The following is a 13,818-nucleotide window of genomic DNA, read 5'->3' on the forward strand; positions in this document are numbered from 1 at the left end:
GTCGATCATGGAACTGCGGCCTAGGGTGTCCTGGTGCCAAGTGCATAGATGGACACCCTTATGTTTGAACATGGTGTTTGTTATGGACAATCTGTGACAAGCACAAAAGTCCAATAACAAAACACCACTCGGGTTTGGATCAGGGCGGCCATTCTTCCCAATCACGCCTCTCCAAGTTTCACTGTCGTTGCCAACATGAGCGTTGAAGTCCCCCAGTAGGACAAGGGAATCACCCGGGGGAGCATTTTCCAGTACTCCCTCGAGTGTATTCAAAAAGGGTGGGTACTCTGAACTGCTGTTTGGTGCGTAAACGCAAACAACAGTCAGGACCCGTCCCCCCACCCGAAGGCGGAGGGAAGCTACCCACTCGTCCACTGGGTTGAACTCCAACGTGCAGGCTTTGAGCTGGGGGGAAACAAGAATTGCTACCCCAGCCCGTCGCCTCTCACTGCGTGCAACGCCAGTGTGGAAGGGAGTCCATCAACTCTCGAGAGAACTGGTTCCAGAGCCCTTGCTGTGTGTCGAAGTGAGTCCGACTATATCCAGCCGGAACTTCTCCACCTCGCGCACTAGTTCAGGCTCCTTTCCCCCCAGCAAGGTGACATTCCACCTCCCAAGAGCTACCTTATGTAGCCGATGATCGGACCGCCAAGTGCCCTGCCTTCGGCTGCCGCCCAGGTCACAACACACCCGACCTCTAGGGCCCCTCCCATGAGTGGTGAGCCCATTGGAGGGGGGACCAGCGATGCCTCTTCGGGCTGTGCCCGGCCGGGCCCCATGGGGACAGGCCCGGCCACCAGGCGCTCGCCATCGTGTCCCAACTCCGGCTCTGGCTCCAGAGGGGGGCCCCGGTAACCCGCGTCTGGGCGAGGGAAATCGGAGTCTGGGTTTTTGCATTTCCATAGAAGTCTCCGAGCTGTTCTTTGTCTGATCCAGTCAATTACATCAACAATGTTGACTAATCGCGGCAGCACTATGGTTATTATTACAAGAAATTTGTTTTAACTTACCGTTTTTTCCGGACTATAGGGCGCACCGGATTATAAGCCGTACTGCCGATTAATGGTCTATTTTTATCTTTTTTCATACATTAGGCACACCGGATTATAGGGCGCATTAAAGGAGTCATATTATTATAATTTTTTTCTAAATGTAAAACACTTCCTTGTGGTCTACATAACATGTAATGTTGGTTCTTTGGTCAAAATGTTGCTTAAATTATGTTTTACAGATCAATCTTCAAGCCACTTTCTGACAGTCGCTTCCGGATGCGCCGTTTTGTAGGCGGTCTTATTTACGTGGCTCACCTTCGGCAGTGTCTTCTCCCCGTCATCTTTGTTGTAGCGGTGTAGCGTGTAAGGACGGGAGTGGAAGAAGTGTCAAAAGATGGAGCTAACTCTTTTAATGACATTAAAGACTTTACTCAAATCAATAACAGAGCAGCATCTCCTCATCTGGAAACAACAACACCGGAAATGTGTCCCGTGAAAAACTGTCCGACCGGAACTCTAATAACTAAAGTTCCTTGGGTGAATAATGTAAACTCATTACACCGGTAAGTTTTAGCGCTTTCATGGTGAATATACTAACAGATGTAAGTAAGAACTTTACACTACTTTATACAAACCCCGTTTCCATATGAGTTGGGAAATTGTGTTAGATGTAAATATAAACGGAATACAAGGATTTGCGTTGCCTTTTCAACCCATATTCAATTGAATGCACTACAAAGACAAGATATTTGATGTTCAAACTCAGAAACTTTATGTATTTTTTGCAAATAATAATTAACTTAGAATTTCATGGCTGCAACACGTGCCAAAGTAGTTGAGAAAGGGCATGTTCACCACCGTGTTACATGGCCTTTCCTTTTAACAACACTCCGTAAACGTTTGGGAACTGAGGAGACACATTTTTTAAGCTTCTCAGGTGGAATTCTTTCCCATTCTTGCTTGATGTACAGCTTAAGTTGTTCAACAGTCCGGGGGTCTCCGTTGTGGTATTTTAGGCTTTATAATGCGCCACACATTTTCAATGGGAGACAGGTCTGGACTACAGGCAGGCCAGTCTAGTACCCGCACTCTTTTACTATGAAGCCACGTTGATGTAACACGTGGCTTGGCATTGTCTTGCTGAAATAAGCAGGGGCGTCCATGGTAACGTTGCTTGGATGGCAACATATGTTGCTCCAAAACCTGTATGTACCTTTCAGCATTAATGGCGCCTTCACAGATGTGTAAGTTACCCATGTCTTGGGCACTAATACACCCCCATACCATCACAGATGCTAGCTTTTCAACTTTGCGCCTATAACAATCCGGATGGTTCTTTTCCTCTTTGGTCCAAAGGACACGACGTCCACAGTTTCCAAAAACAATTTGAAATGTGGACTCGTCAGACCACAGAACACTTTTCCACTTTGTATCAGTCCATCTTAGATGAGCTCAGGCCCAGCGAAGCCGACGGTGTTTCTGGGTGTTGTTGATAAGCGGTTTTCGCCTTGCATAGGAGAGTTTTAACTTGCACTTACAGATGTAGCGACCAACTGTAGTTACTGACAGTGGGTTTCTGAAGTGTTCCTGAGCCCATGTGGTGAGATCCTTTAAACACTGATGTCGCTTGTTGATGCAGTACAGCCTGAGGGATTGAAGGTCACAGGCTTAGCTGCTTACGTGCAGTGATTTCTCCAGATTCTCTGAACCCTTTGATGATATTACGGACCGTAGATGGTAAAATCCCTAAATTTCTTGCAATAGCTGGTTGAGAAAGGTTTTTCTTAAACTGTTCAACAATTTGCTCACGCATTTGTTGACAAAGTGGTGACCCTCGCCCCATCCTTGTTTGTGAATGACTGAGCATTTCATGGAATCTACTTTTATACCCAATCATGGCACCCACCTGTTCCCAATTTGCCTGTTCACTTGTGGGATGTTCTAAATAAGTGTTTGATGAGCATTTTACAACTTTTTCAGTATTTATTGCCACCTTTCCCAACTTCTTTGTCACATGTTGCTGGCATCAAATTCTAAAGTTAATGACTATTTGCAAAAAAAAAAAGCTTATCAGTTTGAACATGAAATATGTTGTCTTTGTAGCATATTCAACTGAATATGGGTTGAAAATGATTTGCAAATCATTATATTCCGTTTATATTTACATCTAACACAATTTCCCAACTCATATGGAAACGGGGTTTGTATTAGAAATGGCAACAGTTTGTGTTGTGTGAGTCGGTGAGTCATATTGCCATCATAGTGCAGCCTACACTTATCTCTTAAGTTTGACTGCCTTATCATTACACCATGTACCAAATAAATAACTTTGAGGGTAAGCTCAACCAAACGTATTCCTTACATTAGGCGCACCGGGTTATCGAGTTTTGAGAAAACTCCAGCAACGTAAAACTACAACTCCAACAAAACTACTCACTACTGCGGCATTATTACACGCACACAGTATTGTTACCGTTTAATCACGGTAACTAAAAAAATATGCCAATTTTGCATCTGTTTTTTGTCATTAAAAGCATGTTTATGTAATTTCGTGTTGAGCTGTTTATTAATGCATATTGTTGAGAAAATATTTCATTAAAGAAAACTCATTTTCTAGCCATGGATAGGCTCCAGCCACCCCTGCGAACCTGAGAGGGACAAGTGGGATGGATAGTAAGAAAAACCTGAAAACGATCTGTCTTGGGTGCACCTATTAATGATGAAAAATTATAGCTATCTGCGATTAATCAAGATTAATTTAGAGTTAACTATGAACAAACTGCAATTAATCACATTTAAATATTTTATTCGTTTGACAGCCTTAATTTTATATGAAGACTAAATAATCCAAACAAAATATGCATGCATGAATGATTACGTTAAAAATCCTTTATTGTCACCCATTCTCTTTTTAGCAAAAGCCATATGTAAATGGACAAGAATGGTAGATTATATTATGTCGACAACCGCTTGTGCCGACATGAGTAAGCCCGTCAGGGAGGCTTAGACTTAAAAAGGTTCCCACATTTCTTAAAATAAAGCTAGCATTTACATTTTGGCATGATTAAAGTTGTCTGGTGGTTAGGACGTGGTCTTTTAGCCAAATTATTTCTTGCAACAATGATATTTAATGTATAATATGTTCTTGTGAAAATTCCTCCCCAAACTGCTTGTCATCTTTCACAAACCCTTGACGCCCCACTTAGGCTTGGACTTAGACAAACTTTATTGATACACAAGGAGAAATTGATCCACACAGTAGCTCAGTTTCAAAGGATGGAAAGGATAATGCAGGAATTAAGTAGACTAAAAATGTAACATAGTAGCAATATAAAATATAACATATATGTAATATTATTATATATACAGTATATAATATATACTGATATATTATATTATATTTTTATATAATATATAACAAATCCCAATTACCATGTACAATGTTACAGTATATGTAATAGCTGCAGCAAAAAAAAAAAAAGGCCAGCATAAAATAGAGAGTAGATCCAGCAAAAAAAATATACATTATAAACAAAGAGAGGTAGCTAACAAAGAAGCGGTCAGGTAATAGACAGATATCATCTATTGCTGTATGGCGAGTGATTATACAGCTGGATGGAGTGCGGAATGAAGGAGTTCTTGAATTGAACACTGTGTGAACGAAACTGAAGGAGCCTGTTGGAGTATGAGCTCCGCTGTCCCTCAATTGTCTGGAGGAGTGGGTGGACAGGATTGTCCATGATGGCGAGCACTTTGTCCAATGTCCTCCTGTCCCTTACTGACACAAACGCCTCCAACTGTGTGCCAATAGTTTGGCCGGCTTTCCGGATCAGTTCGTCAATCCGGTTTAAGTCCTTTTTGCTGGTGCTGCTCCCCCAACAAACCACTGGAAAGTACAGGGCACTGGCCACAACAGACTGAAAAAAGATCTCCAACAGCTTGCTGCACACATTAAAGGACCTAAGCTTCCTCAGGAAAAAGAGTCTGCTCATGCCCTTCTTGTATACAGCTTTGCTGTTGTACTTCCAGTCCAGTCTGCTGTTCAAGTAGACTCCCAGGTACTTGTACTGCCCCACTACTGCCACTTCCCGGCCCTGAATGTTGATGGGCTCCACAGGGGTCATTCTCTTCATGAAGTCGATGACTTCACCCCTGCCCCTCCTGCTCATGTAGCTCTGAGCCTCCATTACGTCTCCTCTGACACACAGCATCAGAAAGACAAGTAATAAAAATGTTTGTGAAATCCCCTGATGTTATTTGGGCAAAAAACAACAACATTGGAGCCACTGAAAACATTGCCGGTTCAACGTTCTCTAAACAAAACAGAAAAACAACTCAAAGCCTTTTACTCAAGCTCAAACTACTCAAACTCAAAGCCGTCCAGCTGTTTACTGACGTTCGTCATGTTTAATGGAGGGAGAGAGGGCATACCTGTCAACATGTACATTTGATTATAACATAAAATAAGGAGTTTCATTTTCATCACAATCAGTTAAATCAGTAAATAAATAAAACATGTCCAAATTGGTACTTGAACCCACGTCCCTTACGCTACACCACTGATTCTCAAAATGTGGTACATGTACCACTAGTGGTGCACAGGCTTCGTCTTGTGGTATGCCAAAGAATCACTTGATTAAAGTACATTGTTTTATTTTCCTATATATATATATATATGTATATATATATATATATATTTAAATACTGTTACTGTTCAAACTGTGTGTAAAATTGCCTTGTTTTAATGACTACTTCTTAGACCAACTACACTACTATATTTTAATGTTGGTCATTATGGTGCTACCTGGAGAACCAAGTTTTTTCTTAGGTGGTAATTAGTGAAAAAATGTTTGAGAAGCACTGCTCTAAATGTAAGCATCATAACCCCTGATCCATTTTCACAGTGCTAATGACAATAGGGCAAATAGTTTGACAACAGTTTTGCTATTCTACAAACCCCAAAACCAGTGAAGTTGGGACGTTGTGTAAATCATAAATAAAAACAGAATACAATGATTTGCAAATCCTTTTCAACCTATATTCAATTGAATAGACTGCAAACACAAGATACTTAACGTTCGAACTGGAATTTGTTTTTATTTTTTGCAAATATTAGCTCATTTGGAATTTGATGCCTGCAACATGTTTCAAAGAAGGTGGCAAAAGTGACATAAAAGACTGAGAAAGTTGAGGAATGCTCATCAAACATTTATTTGGAACATCCCACAGGTGAACAGGCTAATTGGGAACAGGTAAGTTTCATGATTGGGTATAGAAGCAGCTTCCATGAAATGCTTAGTCATTCACAAACAAGGATGGGGCGAGGGTCACCACTTTGTGAACAAATGCGTGAGCAAATTGTCTAACAGTTTAAGAACAAACTTTCTCAACGAGCTATTGCAAGGAATTTAGGGATTACACCATCTACGATCCGTAATATCATCAAAAGTTTCAGAGAATCTGGAGAAATCACTGCACGTAAGCGATAATATTACGGACTTTGGATCCCTCAGGCGGTACTGCATCAAAAAGCGACATCAGTGTGTAAAAGATATCACCACATGGGCTCTGGAACACTTGAGAAAACCACTGTCAGTAACTACAGTTCATCGCTACATCTGTAAGTGCAAGTTAAAACTCTACTATGCAAAGCGAAAGCCATTTATCAACAACACCCAGAAATGCTGCCGGCTTCGCTGAGCCCGACCTCATCTAAGATAGACTGATGCAAAGTGGAAAAGTGTTCTGTGGTCTGACAAGTCCACATTTCGAATAGTTTTTGGAAACTGTGGATGTCGTGTCCTCCGTACCAAATAGGAAAAGAACCATCCGTATTGTTATAAGCTGATAAGCTGATGATAACAACCAAACCTAACCCCCCCCCCCCACACACACCGAATTGTAAATAATGTAAATAATTCAATGTATACACCCTGATGATTATCTTGTGTGATGACTGTATTATGATGATAGTAGATATGATAGTATATATCTGTATCATGAATCAATTTAAGTGGACCCCGACTTAAACAAGTTGAAAAACTTATTCGGGTGTTACCATTTAGTGGTCAATTGTACGGAATATGTACTTCACTGTGCAACCTACTAATAAAAGTCTCAATCAATCAATCAATCAATCAATCAATCAAGCACAAAGTGTAAAAGCCAGCATCTGTGATGGTATGGGGGTGTATTAGTGCCCAAGACATGGGTAACTTACACATCTGTGAAGGCACCATTAGTGCTGAAATGTACATACAGGTTTTGAAGCAACATATGTTGTCCTCCAAGCAATGTTATCATGGACGCCCCTGCTTATTTCAGCAAAACAATGCAAAGCCACGTGTTACAACAGCGTGGCTTTGTAGTAAAAGAGTGTGAGTACTAGCCTACCTGCCTGTAGTCCAGACCTGTCTCCCATTGCAAATGTGTGGCGCAATATGAAGCTTAAAATACCACAACGGAGACCCCCGGACTGTTGAACAACTTAAGCTGTACATCAAGCAAGAATGGGAAATAATTCCACCTGAAAAGCTTCAAAAATTGGTCTCCTCAGTTCCCAAACGTTTACCGAGTGTTGTTAAAAGGAAAAGCCCATTTTAATTCCAATTTGATCATTTGTGTTTGTACTTGTTACTATAAGCTGGAAATATCATGATGTGATTCTTATCATAGTAATAATTTTATGAATATTTTTTTTTACCCTTTTGAGTACCTGCCCCCCCCCGCCCCCAAAATCAATGTGCACGCGACTGATGAAAAGCATGCATGTGGTGTCAATAATCAATGTGAAATTAAGTACATAACAAAGAAGAGTGCATATGGCCGCTTGAATAATCAACATGTGTGCCATGGGTGCGTGACGGACTCACCTCGCCTCTCTCTCCCTCTTTGGCCCCTCCCCCTCTCTATCTCATGTTCAGACTTGGGAGGCTGGAGGCTGCAGTCTCGGCAGTAAGTGGCGCACAGCAGCCCGGCTCTTGTGCGCTGACCTCCGCAGGGAACCGTATCATCCACTCGGACTTCTACTGGAGAGCTCAGTCTTCTTCCCTCAATTGACTAGGGCACTTTTAATTTCCCACCGGGTATTTTAATTTACTCTCCACAGGTAAGCTCAGACAAGTTCCCGCCGATTCTGCAAATTTCAAAGCCATTATCGATGATTCCGATACTACCGCTACTTTTCATTTTATCACATTATTACGCAATTGTAAATGTGTTCACCATTATTGTATTCAGAAGAAAGCATAATAATAATATTTTCATCAACAGACTTATTTTTGAACAACAATACAGTAAAAGCTATACAACAATATAAGACAATGTAGCGATACCAACTGTACAATTGTTTGAGCAAAATAAAGTAAAAAAAAAAAAAGTGCAAAACAAGCCAACGACTATTGGCTTATGGGGTGCCGAATGTAAAAGTTCATCACACTTTTTTGCAGATATATTTCTCACATTTAGCTCACTTTTTTCACATTTAACTCACTTTTCTCACAGCTGACACATTTTTTATCACATTTAAGCTTAAATCAAATGTTGACTCTAAGTGTTATATGAAAATGTTACATTTAAATCTGAATCTTAAATGTTACATCTAAATTGAAATGTTAAATCTAAACCTAAATGTTACATTTAAATCTAAATGTTAAATCTAAAACTATATGTTAAGTTTGAATCTAAATGTTGAATCTAAATCTAAATGTTGAACCTAAATGTTAAATCCAAACCATCTCACCTTTAACTCACTTTTCTCACGATTGACACATTTTTATCACATTTAAGTTTAAATTAAATGTTGACTCAAAGTGTTATATCAAAATGTTAAATTTAAATCTAAATATTACATCTAAATCTAAATGTTACATCTAAATCTAAATGTTAAATCTAAACCTAGATCCATCCATTTTCTACCGCTTATTCCCTTTGGGGTCGCGGGGGCGCTGGAGCCTATCTCAGCTGCACATGGGCGGAAGGCGGGGTACACCCTGGACAAGTCGCCACCTCATCGCAGGGCCAACACAGATAGACAGACAACATTCACACACTAGGGCCCATTTAGTGTTGCCAATCAACCTATCCCCAGGTGCATGTCTTTGGAGGTGGGAGGAAGCCGGAGTACCCGGAGGGAACCCACGCAGTCACGGGGAGAACACGCAAACTCCACACAGAAAGATCCCGAGCCCGGGATTGAACCCAAGACTACTCAGGACCTTCGTATTGTGAGGCAGACGCACTAACCCCTCTGCCACCGTGCTGCCCCTGTAGTTTCAATAAACCATAATTAATAATTAATATGTTAGTGTGTTCTAATGTTAGATTTAAATGTAAATGGTAAATCTAAACTTATATGTTAAATTTCAATCTAAATGTTAAATCCAAACCTGTATGTTAAATCTAAATCTATTTGTTAAATCTAAATGTTGAATTTAAACCTAAATGTTAAATCAAAATCCTAAATGTAAATCTTAAATCTAAACCTAAATGTTAAATATGAATATAAATGTTGAATCTAAATCTGCTAGAAAAGTGTCACTACATTTTTACATTTGACACCCCATATTGGCTCTTATTCAAATAATTTGTCTGGTTGCCCACAAAGTCTTCATTTGTCTAAGAACTTTATCCCAGAGTTTGTAAAACCATACAACATTTTGTATAGGGCTGTCAAATGTAACGAGTTATTGCAAATTGGTTCACCATCATTATATTTGTAGTAGTTTATTATTAATTTGATTTTAAAAACGAACACAATTACCTGATCTGCATCACATAATGATTTAAAATCCCTTAAAATATCTATGACAACGCATTTCAGGCAATTTGTTCACATAGTACGGGGCTATTCAAGAGGCAAATTCAGCCCAATAATGACACCAGACCAATCCCCTGAGTTCAGTGGAGAGAGATGTTAACATTTTTACAGCAAATTAAATATAATAAAAACACTGAAGCACTCATGTTGTATAGATTAACTTGTAACAGTGTAAACAATTCCTTGCATTGATATTTTGACCTCCTAAAGGCCATTATTTTTTAGAACAGGGCTATTTTTTCCGAAATGTATGACTGACAAAAGAATGGAATGCCGGTTCTCAAATTAGAAATTATAGTCTTTAACTTTCTGAAACTGTGGCCCTTAGAACAATTTTGTTGAATAGCCTGTTGTACTGTTACCAACGTGCAAAAAGCTAAAAAGCATGTTGGCCCTCTCGATGGGGAATTTGTGTACAAACAAAAAATGACGAAACAGTTGACTGACATAAGGTATTATGCACACTTGCAGGAAAAGTATGATTGTACAGACAGTTTTTTTGGAACATGAAGCTGATGTTAAAGGTGTTTATCAAATGTTATGTTGGTTTTCAACCAGGATGTCTCTGTACATTGCTGCATTCATCTTAGTCTAGTCAGGGAGGTGACCAAGAACTCCATGGTCACTCTGTCAGAGCTGCAGCATTCCTCTGTTGGAGAGAGGAGAACCTTCCAGAAGGACAATATTCTCTGCAGCAATCCACTAATCACACCTTTATGGTAGGGCGGCCGGACAGAAGCCATTTCTTAGTAAAAGGTTTGCCAACATGCACCTGAAAGGCTCTCAAACCAAAAAAAAATGTACTGGTCTGATGAGACAAAGATTGAACTCTGCAAATGCCAGGTTTCATGTTTAGAGGAAACTACGCACCGCTTATCACTAGGCCAATATCATATCTACAGTGAAGCATGGTGGTGGCAGCATCATGCTGCAGGGATGGTTTTCAGCGGCATGAACTGAGAGACTAGTCAGGATGGAGGGAAACCAACACTTCCCATCCAACCTGATGAAGCTTTGGAGGTGCTGCAAAGAGGAATGAAGAAGAGAAAAGATAAGTGTGCCAAGCTTGTGGCATAGTATTTAAAAAGACATGAAGCCGTAATTCAACAAAAAATATTCAGCAAATGCTGTGAATACTTATGTACATGTGCGTTTTTTTTTATTTTTATAAATCAGTAAAATTAAAAAATTGAAATTTTTCACATTGTCATTATGGGCTATTGTGTGTAGAATTTTGAAGACAAAAATGAATTCATTCCATTTTGGAATAAGGCTGTAACATAACACAATGTGCTGGAGCCTATCTCAGCTGCATTCGGCGGGGTACACCCTGGACAAGTCGCCGCCCCCGAAAGGGACAAGTAGTAGAAAATGGATGGATGGAGGGATAACACAATGTGTAAAAAGTGAAGCGCTGGGATAACTTTTGGGATCCACTGTAAACATGCGTATGAAGGCCCAAAATTGTGTTCTACACCCGTAAAGCTCCGAATCGATTGGTAAAAACTGATCATTAAGCCAAATTGTTGATTTTGTATACATTTTTTTGCTCCATGTTTCTTGGATTATTGTCAATCACTTTGTTTCAGCTATAGCCGGCTTTATAAATAACGTTTGAATTTAATTGAATCCTGAAGCAAGGGAGGTTACAAAAAGGGGGGGGGGGGCACGCATTACTTGGCATCAACCAGCAGAGACACTGTTGATTCAGCCTCAGAGAATGATGCAAGTTGATTTGCAAAGCACTACTCCGGGCTGCATTATTCTCCTCTGGAGAAACAATTATTTAAATTAACACAAATGCTTAATTTCCCTAAATAAATATAGTTAAATGTCCCCCCTGAAACTAAACTTGTGGCCATACACAATCCATAGCTCCACCCTGCAGCCTCTGGCGACTGCTGATAAGCGTTGAGTCCCAGTGCTCCTGCAGCAAGTTTTTGAAAGTATTTTTTAATAAGTTCATTCATGGAGAGCTTCCAAACTAACCGGCTAGATATGAGATAAAAGTGTAGAGCTTATATTTGGTCTCAAGTCAAAGTCCCAAACCGCATTTTAAAAGAGAGATGATTGTGTTTAGCGTTTTTGAAGAGATTTACCCGCCCCAGAAACATAACTTTATTTCCCACAGCTGTTTGCACAGAAGATGTTCTTGAAAATCCATATAACTTACTCATGGCGTAACAGCAAGCAGACTCACACTCCTCATACTAAATGACTCACTGAAGGGAAGGGAAGCAAGACAGTTTTAAATATTATTTAGACACTTAAAGTCTGGTTTATTTGACTAATGTGAGCAGGAATTGGTGGGAATTGTGGTGTTTCTGTGTGTGTGCACTTTCAGGAATGAATGCATATTCACGTCTACATATTTTTCCTATGTTTATTTCTATGGACGCTTGAATAACCAACACGTGTGTGCCTGCTGGTGCATGACGGACTCACCTCGCCTCTCTCTCCCTCTTTTGTCCCTCCCTCTCTCCTCCTCATCCTCAGACTTGGGAGGCTGTGGGCTCTGCAGCGGCGGCAGTAAGTGGTGGACATCCCAACGTGTGTGCCGATTTCTGGAAGGAACCGCGTCATCTACTTGGACTTCCACTTGACAGAGCAGTCATCTGCAGCGTCCTTCCTTCCGAGTGTTTGGATTTACTCTCCACAGGTAAGCTTCTTTGGACAAGTTTTAACCATTTTTGTGCACACCAACAGAGCACAGTTCTGTCAGTGATGCTGACAGGTGGTCTTTGGGCAAATGCAGTGTTTATATTAGAATACCTCAATTAGAAATCGAGATAGAACAATACCATACAGTCACTGAACATTACTCGTCCCTGTCACACACCTGGTTGTAGGAAGCCATGTGTTTGACACTGACAGAAATAGTAACTGAGGGACTATGCAAAACCAACTTTTCTTACCTATTGGCACCTGTTTTTGTGTATTTGGAATCTGCATAAGTCCTGTAAATATGAACTCAAACCATGAAGGCATGGTGGGCATATTTATAAAACAATCTCGCCTTCCTTCGTACTTACTCCATAAAAGCCGTTTGGAGTTTGCCCATTTTTTAAATTCTTTTATTAACCAGTCCAACAAAATTATACACAATAATACAATAATAATGCAATTCCAATTCCCGGCCCAGCAACATTCAAAATAGCAATCAACAGAGTAATTAAAAGGACACACAAACATGACACAAAACAATCCAAAAGTAGTCAAAACAATAATGAATAATATCAAAAACAGTATCAATATTAATAAGAATTCTAACATAACAGTGATAAAAAAATCCCTCACTTACATCATGATCACAGCCATTTATGAAAAGTAAAATAAAAACATTAAAAAAATGAACAATAGTTTTACAGTGGCTTACACTTGCATCACATCTCATAAGCTTGATAACACATTGTGTCCAATATTTTTCACAAAGATAAAATAAGTCATATTTAGGTTAATTTAATAGTTAATAGCTTTTAACAATTTTCCCAAATGTGACGTCAACGGAGATCTCCATATATGGCAGAGATTAAACTAAAAAGCTTTGCGCAAGTTCGCCATTGTTAACCGAAGCTGTAGTCAATAAGTTCCTTATTTTTCTCTAGCCTCTTGTTGCGGGGCAGACTGGCTCGTACATGAACATGCATCCTCCGCTGTTGCCATTTCTAATACAAAGTAACGTATAGTTCGTACTTATATCTGTCAGTAAACTCCATATGGAAATGTTAAAAACTACAACATGGATGGCAAAGAGAAGCCGCAGCCAAAGAGAAGAAGAGACAGTCAGAAAACGACTTTAAGGTGGTCTGTTAAACATAATCAATGCAAAATGTTGGCCAAAGAACCACAAGGAAGTGTTTTGAATATAGGAACAAAAATCATAAATTGACCCCTTCAAAGAAGTTTTTAATCAAAATACATGAAAAGTTCTCATGGGCTCACTCACACAAGGTAATTAGTACCACGCTTGGACATGATTGACACAATAAAATGTGGTTTGACAAGTGG

At 39.9% G+C, this 13,818-nt stretch overlaps 1 protein-coding gene across 1 annotated transcript in view; it reads left to right on the top strand.

The window, feature by feature from the left end:
* The first annotated feature begins 7,998 nt into the window (after nucleotides 1-7,998).
* The window catches only part of ecel1 (endothelin converting enzyme-like 1), a 176,505-nt gene continuing 170,685 nt past the window's right edge, over nucleotides 7,999-13,818 (top strand). The window contains exons 1-2 of the mRNA XM_061925937.2: nucleotides 7,999-8,100; nucleotides 12,307-12,469. The gene's annotated coding sequence lies outside the window, so the exon portion shown is untranslated. The remainder of the gene's footprint in view (nucleotides 8,101-12,306; nucleotides 12,470-13,818) is intronic.

The sequence above is a fragment of the Nerophis lumbriciformis genome, linkage group LG30 (genome assembly GCF_033978685.3).
Source record: "Nerophis lumbriciformis linkage group LG30, RoL_Nlum_v2.1, whole genome shotgun sequence".
In the NCBI taxonomy this organism is placed as follows: Eukaryota; Metazoa; Chordata; class Actinopteri; order Syngnathiformes; family Syngnathidae; genus Nerophis; species Nerophis lumbriciformis.